At 32.8% G+C, this 9,477-nt stretch overlaps 1 pseudogene; it reads left to right on the top strand.

Moving 5' to 3' along the window:
* Positions 1-486: 486 nt before the first annotated feature.
* LOC124529025 (nucleophosmin-like) lies at positions 487-1,362 on the top strand (annotated as a pseudogene).
* The last annotated feature ends 8,115 nt before the right edge of the window (positions 1,363-9,477 follow it).

Here is a 9,477-nt window from a genome sequence, read left to right as displayed (position 1 = left end):
TGTTGGTCTCATAATGTTGTTTACACAATTCATATAATACTAAATTCACATAATATTAAATACTTTGATTATTGTGCAAGCCGTTGGCAGGTCAAACTATGTTCTGTTATTAAATTTTTAAAACAACAGCAACTATTTGTATTTTTGCTAATGTTTACAATAGATAATTTTAAAAGACAGAAATGTGCAAAGGGGGAGATAAGACCTACCTATGTCTTCTCAGAGAGACCCACTATTAACATTTTGCTTTACACACCAGCCACAGATTTCATTTGTGAATGTGAGTGTATGTTTGTGTATTCATATTATACCCTTGAGTGGAGGTGATATTTCATAACATTTTAAAAATTGTGGTTGTACTTAATTACTCATTACAATGTAAAGATTTTCATGTTGTGATTCTGTCCTACATAGCTGTTCTCTGGAGCAGTAATCGTTTATCTCTGTTAGCCTTCTCTCCCATCTATGTATGTGCCACCACACCCCATGGAAGACTCAGTGCATGTGTACATGAGTCCTCTGAAGCCCCAGAGCTATCTTTTTGGTTGTGAACTAAAAGCTGACAAAGATTATCACTTTACAGTGGATAACGAAGGAAGTGAGCACCAATCATCTTTAAGAACGGTCAGTTTGGGGCTGGTGCAAAGGATGGATTATACATTGTTGAAGCAGAGATAAAGAATCATGAAGGCAGTCCAATTAAAGTCACTTTGAAAATATCTGTACAGCCAATAGTTTCCCTTGGGGGCTGTGAAATAATACCACCTGTGGTCTTATGGTTGAAATGTGGTTCAGGGCCCATGCATATTTGTGGACAGCACTTAGTAGCTATGGAGGAAGACGCAGAGTCAGAAGATGACTAGGAAGAGAATGTGAAACTCCATAGTATAGCTGGAAAGTCTTCTGTCCCAGGAAGTGGTAGCAAATTTCCACAGAATAAAAGTAAAACTTGCTGCTGATGAAAATGATATGAAGATGATGACAATAATGATGAATTTGACGATGACGAAGCGTTCACCTCCAGTAAAGAAATCTATATGAGATTCCACTCAAAATCTATATAGCTATTCTAGCCAAAAAATGCACAAAATCAAACCAGAATGGAAAAGACTCAAAATCATCAAGACCAAGATCAAAAGGTCAAGAATTCTTCAAAAACCAGGAAAAGACTACCAAAACACTGACAGGATCTAGTTTCATAGAAGACATTAAAGCAAAAGTGCTAGCAAGTATAGAAAAAGGTGGTTTTCTTCCCAAAGTGGAAGCCAAGTTCATCAATTCTGTGAGTAATTGCTTCTGGATGACTGACCAAGAGGCTATTCAAGATCTCTGGAAGTGGAAGAAGTCTTTTTAAGAAAATAGTTTAAAATGGTTTAAACAGTTCGTTAAAGTTTCTGTCTTGTTGCCTTTCTGTAACAGTTGATATGCAGAGTGAGAACTTTCCCTACTATGTCTGATAAATGTTATCCAGGTTCCATTGCCAAGAATGTGTTGTCCGAAATGCCTACTTAGTTTTTAAAGATGGAGCTCCTCCGCCCTTTTCTTGGTTTTAAGTATGTATGGAATGTTATGATAGGACAGAGCAGTAGTGGTAGTCAGACAGATGGAATGGTGGGGAGACAAAAACATACAGTGAAATAACGTCAGTAAAAAAAAAAAAAAAAAAGGCCATGTAAACATTTTCTCCATGTGATTTAATAGTCTCTTATAAAATACAGATATGGCTGCATGGTGTGTTATATGGATAAATTATATTAAATCATTCTGCTATCACTGGATATTTAGCTTATTTATAATTTTTCCACTATTACAAAGATAATCAATATGTGACTGACCATATTTGTATATAAATCTTCTACATCTCTGATTCTGTCCTTAGGATAAAATCCTAAGAATTGAATATATGGATCAAAGAGCATAGTTTTATTTCTAAGGCAGTAATTGATTTACAAATGGACTAAATTTCATCTCAATAATTTCAAAGTAATTTTATATAAAGTTCAAGTATATGAAAAGAATTATAAACATAAAGCAATCAAATTCTTGACAAAATTAATGTTGGTAATCTTATGATTTAGGAAAAAATCTTTTTTTAATAATTTTTAATATTTTTTAATATTTTTTAATATTTTTAAATAATTACCATATTATTTTAGATATAAAATTTTGTTTATAATTTTAATATCTCAAGTGAAAGAGACATAGCCCTTGTGAGTGGATCTGCAATAACACACAAAGATGTGGCATTTAATTTTTTTCTCTATAAAACATTTGTGATTATCACTATTGTCTACAACTTATATTTGCAATATGATACATGATAGCAATGCTTCAGTGAGTTTTGAAATGTTTCCTATATTGCACCAATGATCTAGAGTCTACATTTAATAGGAATCTTTTCTAAATAGGTCTGAATAAAGCATGCAAATGCATGAATGTTCAAAGGAAGCAAAATGATCTCTCTTCCAATTCTTGAAATATATTTGTGGGTTTTTGCTCTAGCAACTGCAAAGTCAGGCATCTGTTACTGTTTGGTGTGGTGTTGAATTTCATGGTTTGTTAATTTTGCAGTTATGTCTACAAAGCTAATAAAGGGAGAATGGGTAAGTCTTTTATACTGCAAAATTTTGACTATCCCCTGGGTAATTTTTCTTCATGAAATTCATTTCATATTTCTCTTTTAAGTGAATGAGATAAGTTTGTTGCTTTTTTAAGTTATCAAAAACTATTATGGGTTACTCAAACTTTAGACCTGTTAAAAATAATAAAACTATGGCTGCACACCATTAATTCTCCAATATTGGTTACAGAGATTCTTTTACTATATAGATGGTAGGATAATATAAAATTTTATATAAAACATATCTCTATACTTCCCCAGTCCATGTGGATACTGTCGTAACACCCTTTCTATTATTTTCAAAATAGATAGCATAATGTCGATCCTTGGGTAAAAATAAATTCACTTAATGCTATAAACATTTCAATAAACAATTAGTAGACACTAAATGAGCATTTGCTAGTGCCAGGCAGAGGCCCAGCAGTTCCAGGGACTGAGATCCAAAGGTAAAGATCTCTGTGTTTAAAAACTGTGGTTCTAATAAAAGGACCTATATATATATATATTCGAAAGTCCAATGAACACGTAAAGATAATTTTATATAGGTATATAGAGGTGTGGGGAAACAGTAAAAACCTAACAATGTACCTGAAGTAGTCTTACATTAGTCTAATAAAGTCTAAAATTAGATCTTGAATTGGAGCTCCATCAGGAAAAGCAGAAATTATTACTTCTATTTCAAGTATATGTTGCATATAGAAGATTAGAAACTTAACTCACCCATTATATGGGTTGGACGGAGTATAGATCAAGGAAGCCAGAAGCTTCATTAAAGGACTCCCCTGCAGTGACAAATCAGGTGGTTTCACAAGAGGTCTTCCACAGCAGCTGTTTTAAGTATCAAGAATCCACCGGGAGCTCCCCCCCATTACACAGGAACCAATGATGCTGAAGGAGACCCTGGTAGCCCCAGAAGCTACAATATCTAAGCAAATGCTTCACAGGGGCCTGATGCGAGTTGCTTTGAACATGCCCTAGACCCACAGCTGCATCTAAAGAACACTGGTCTCTCCTTTTCTTCCACCTTACAAATATCCTAATAGTGGCTCATTAGCAGACTCTATCCAGGTATCATACCAAAAGGTGTTTAGGGAATTGTAGTTCCTGAAAGCAGATGGTGTTGATACTAAGTTGATAACTGAAATCCACACAGATAATTAACGTGTTTGGATTTGGTATTTGTTAGGATAATATTTTCAATACCATGGCTTTCATTACATTTTCTTAGCCAAGCAATATGAACAATGTAGTATCTTAATAAATGTAAGTTAAATTAATTCCAATGATAGATTTAAGATGAAGCAATAGAGACTATAACTTTAATATATTCAAGGAGACCCAAATAAATTAAACAAAGGTAATTAATTTTGTTATTAATAATTTTATTTGCTCTAAACAACAAAAAATATTTTGTCATGTTCACAAAGTCACTGGGATATGTATGTATAAGTGAGTTTTCTTACAAATATATTTTGGATATATCCCTTTGTCTTCATTTCCACTGTCCCAGTACAGACTGCAATTGCTTGTTGTATAGAATACTGAAATTAGCCACCTATCTGGTCTTCTTGCAATTATTTCTTCCTATCACACCCTTACAAATCTGATGGTGTCATATCCAAACATTCTAACTACACTGTTAGGGAGATACACATTTTATTAGGAAAGTTCAGTTCAGCAATTATCGTAAACTTTCCTCTGACATTGTTTTTGGTTATTTGTTTTTAAATGTTTATTTATTTTTGAGAGACAAAGAGACAGAGCATGAGCAGGGGAGGAGCAGAGAGAGAGGGAGACACAGAATTCGAAGCAAGCTCCAGGTTCTGAGCTGTCAGCACAGAGCCCTATGCAGGACTCGAACTCATTGTAAGATCATGACCTGAGCCGAAGTTAGATGTTTAACCAACTGAGCCACCCAGGCACCCAAGACATTGTTTTGTAATTTGCAGTGTTACCTAATGTCTCTGAAGGTCTGAATCTATTTCTAAAATAAAGTTACTGCCTCAAAGATAAAGTGAGATAAGCACTAATTCGCTGCCTGATGTATTTGTTTAATAACTGTTCTTTTTTAAAAAATTGCTTTTGTGTGTTAAAGTATTTGTTTACATAATTGAATGGTGCATACCATAGACTAAAATAACAATATGAAATATTGGTTTTTTTTCCATTATAATTTTGAAAATTTGTATACATTGAGGTAATATTGACATACAATAAACTGTACATATGCCCCAAGAGACCATTACCAATATCAAAATACCCAACATTTATATCTTCCCCCAAAGATGCAATCTTTCCTATCTCCCAATTATATGACAAGGATTGATTTGTTTTCTGGCACTATAGATTAGTTTGCAATTTCTAGAATTTTATGTAAATAGAATCAGCACCACTTGCTAAACATGCTATACCTTCTCCATTGCTATGCCTTTGCACTTTTGCCAAAAACCAAATGACCACCTTTGTGTGGATTAATTTCTTCTTTTTTTTAATAAATTTTATATATTTATTTATTTATTTATTTATTTAGAGAAAGTGAGCAGGGGAGGGACAGAGAGAGAGGGGGAGAGAGAGTCCCAAGCAGGCTCTGCACTGTCAGCACAGGGCCCAATGCGCAGCCTGAATTCGTGAACTGTGAGATCTTGACCTGAGCCAAAACCCAGACTGAGCCACCCAAAAAGCCCCTGTGTGGATTAATTTCTGGACCCTATTATCCCATCAATCTTTTTGATTATACTTTTGTCACTACCACCTTTTATTGATTACAGCATCTAGCACTATAGGTTGTTTGATATTGGTTAGTGTGAATCATTCAGCTATATTTTTCATTTTCAAGATTGTTTTAGTAGCTTTAGTTCATATGAGTCCTATTTAAATTTTGACATTAGTTTGCGGATACTTAAAAAAAATTCTGAGGTGATTTTTATTGTGATTCCACTGAATTCATAGATCAATTTGGGGACATTTGCTATGTTGAGTCTTCCAAATGAAGTACATAGTATATTGCTCTATTTATTTGGGTCTTTGATTCCTTATTTTTGGTCTACAGTTCCTGCACATATTTTGTAAGATTTGTAACTCAGCATTTCAATGTTTTTACCTGTTATAAATAATATCTTTTTAAATTGTGGTTTCTACATTGTCAATGCTAGAATATAGAAATAAGATTTTAAAATATGTTTTTAAATTGTACTTTATGACCTTCCTAAACTCCTTTATTAATTTTGAGAACTTTGTAGATTATTTGGATTTTCTAGATTGCTAATCTTATTATCTATAAATAGGGACAATTTTATTTCTTCTTTTCCAATTTTCTTACATTTATTTTTCTTTTCTTAGGGTACTGCTAAAACTTTCAATACAATACAATGTTAAATAAAAGTGATGAGAATGAATATTTGTGCTTTGTTCCTGATCTTAGAGGTAAAACATTCAATCTTTTATCATACAGTGTGATGTTGACTGTGAGTATTTCTTAGACACCCTTTATCAGGACAAAAATATTTTCTTCTATTCCAAGTTTCCTGAGAATTTTTTTTTTTAATTTTTTTTTTCAACGTTTATTTATTTTTGGGACAGAGAGAGACAGAGCATGAACGGGGGAGGGGCAGAGAGAGAGGGAGACACAGAATCGGAAACAGGCTCCAGGCTCTGAGCCATCAGCCCAGAGCCTGACGCGGGGCTCGAACTCACAGACTGCGAGATCGTGACCTGGCTGAAGTCGGACGCTTAACCGACTGCGCCACCCAGGCGCCCCTGCTGAGAATTTTTAACATGAATATATGTTGAATGATGCCAATTTTTTTCTAGACCAAATGATATGATTATAATTATATGGATTTTTGAAAAGTCTTAGAACACATTGATTAACTTTTAAATAAGCTTTTAATTTTAGAATAGTTTGATATTTACAGAAACACTATGAAGATAATACAGAGTTTCTTAGTGCCCACACTGTTTTCCTTTATTAACATCTTACATTGGTTCGCTAAATGTGCTACATTTCATGAATCAACATTAATAAATTATTATTTAAGAAAGCCCATCTTTTACAAATTTCCTTAACTTTTATCTAATGTCCTTTTTTCTGTTACAGAATCTTATCTCAATATTACACTCAGTGACCATATCTCCTTATGCTTCATTTGGCTATGACTTTTTGTTGTTCTTGAAGAGTTGACAGTGTTGAAGAGTACTGATCAGATGTTTCCCAGAATGTGCTTCAAACTGGTATTTGTTTTATGGTTCTTCATAATTAAATGGAAGGAAGACCAAAAGACTAAGTTCTAGTCTCATCATTCCTATCAGGATACATGCTATCATGACTTTTCAGGTTGAAATAGTTTTGTAAGCTTTCTTCCTTGTAAAATTATTCTGTCCCTCACCCTTTTCCATACTGTTTCCATACTCTTTGGAGGGAAGTTACTATCCACAATCCATACTTATAGGATGAGAAGTTACATTACACCTGCTTGAGCAAGGAATATTTACATAAATTGTTTGGAATTTTTCTGCACAAAAGATTCCCATGCTTTGACCTTTATTTATTTAATCATTATATACCAATATAAATATGATGTTCATTTTATAGTAATGTCTAATGCAATGTAGTATAATACAATACCATATTATTGATCTTCTTGCTCAAATTATTCTAAATTTGGTCACTGGTACCTCTTTCACTTGGCCCCTGTGTCCTTTTTGCACAATCTGGTCATTATGTTTTATTTTATTTTGTTTTGCTTTTGTGAGGGATGGGAGCACTTTTTTATTTTCTGGAATTATGCAAGATACTCCAAACTCATCTTGTTTATTCCATATCACAGCCCTAGATAAAAGCCATTTATTCTAAAAGCTTTGGATCATTTTATTGAAGACTGATTTTCTAATTTCAATTTTTGAATGTTGCACAAAACTTGCATTTCTTTTATGAGTCCTTCTTAAATATGAGGTTTTATTATATATTGCTAGATTTGATGGACTACTTTTCTTCTTGATAATTGTTGATCTGTAATTGTGATGAATATGAGTCTATGGTTTTATTTTCTTATGCTTTCTTTATCTGAATCTGGTATCAGGACAAGACTAGTTTCACAAAATGAGTTAAGAAGTATTCCCACCTTGGGGCGCCTGGGTGGCGCAGTCGGTTAAGCGTCCGACTTCAGCCAGGTCACGATCTCGCGGTCCGTGAGTTCGAGCCCCGCGTCGGGCTCTGGGCTGATGGCTCAGAGCCTGGAGCCTGTTTCCGATTCTGTGTCTCCCTCTCTCTCTGCCCCTCCCCCATTCATGCTCTGTCTCTCTCTGTCCCAAAAATAAATAAACGTTGAAAAAAAAATTAAAAAAAAAAAAGAAGTATTCCCATCTTTGTATTTTCTGGTGAATCTTGTATAAAACAGGTGTTATATTTACATTTAAGTGCTTTGTGGAATTCACCAGTGAAAAATCTGGAGCTAGAATTTTTTGGAGGGAAAGGATTTTAATATATATATTATATATATAATATATATATATACATATATACATATATATAGACACATATATATACATATATACATATATATAGACACATATATATATATATACATATATATAGACACATAATATATATGGTGTCTTTCAAGAAAGGATTTTCATATATATATATTATGTATATATACATATATATAGACACATATATATACATATATACATATATATAGACACACACATATATATACACATATATATAGACACACACACATATATATATATACACATATATATAGACACACACATATATATATATATACACATATATATAGACACATAATATATATGGTGTCTTTCAAGAAAGGATTTTCATATATATATATTATATATATATATATATACATATATATAGACACATATATATACATATATACATATATATAGACACATATATATATATACACATATATATAGACACATAATATATATGGTGTCTTTCAAGAAAGGATTTTAATATATATATATTATATATATATATACATATATACATATATATAGACACATATATATACATATATACATATATATAGACACATATATATAGACACATATATATAGACACACATATATATATACATATATATAGACACATAATATATATGGTGTCTTTCAAGAAAGGATTTTAAAAATTTTTTTTTTTCAACGTTTATTTATTTTTTTTGAGACAGAGAGAGACAGAGCATGAACGGGGGAGGGGCAGAGAGAGAGGGAGACACAGAATCAGAAACAGGCTCCAGGCTCTGAGCCATCAGCCCAGAGCCCGACACGGGGCTCGAACTCCCGGACCGCGAGATCGTGACCTGGCTGAAGTCGGATGCCTAACCGACTGCGCCACCCAGGCGCCCCTCAAGAAAGGATTTTAATATATATATATTATATATATATACATATATACATATATATAGACACATATATATACATACACATATATATAGACACATATATATATACACATATATATAGACACATAATATATATGGTGTCTTTCAAGAAATTTGCTCATTTCACCTAAGATTGAATTTATGGGCATATAATTCCCTTATTACCCTTTTAATGTCTAAGGATTCAGGAGTGATGGCTACTTTTCCATTCCTAATATTGGTAATTTGTGTCTTTTTTTCTTATTTAAACTGGTTAGAGGTACACCAACAAATCCATTAATTATTTAAAAGGATGAGCATATTATCTCTCATTTCTTCCTTCTATACCTCTCAAGGACAAATATAGAAAAATCCTAAACAGAAATCACATTTGCTGAAATTCAGTACCAATTATTACATGCCCTTTTTGTTTGTTTGTTTGTTTGTTTTTTAAATGTTAAATTATCC

The sequence above is a fragment of the Lynx rufus genome, unplaced genomic scaffold (genome assembly GCF_022079265.1).
Source record: "Lynx rufus isolate CCGP_SWC_20201006 ecotype Redwood Valley unplaced genomic scaffold, mLynRuf1.p SCAF_6, whole genome shotgun sequence".
NCBI classification, from domain to species: domain Eukaryota; kingdom Metazoa; phylum Chordata; class Mammalia; order Carnivora; family Felidae; genus Lynx; species Lynx rufus.
The sequence above is the reverse complement of the archived record's forward strand: the minus strand, read 5'-3'. Positions and strand labels throughout refer to the sequence as shown.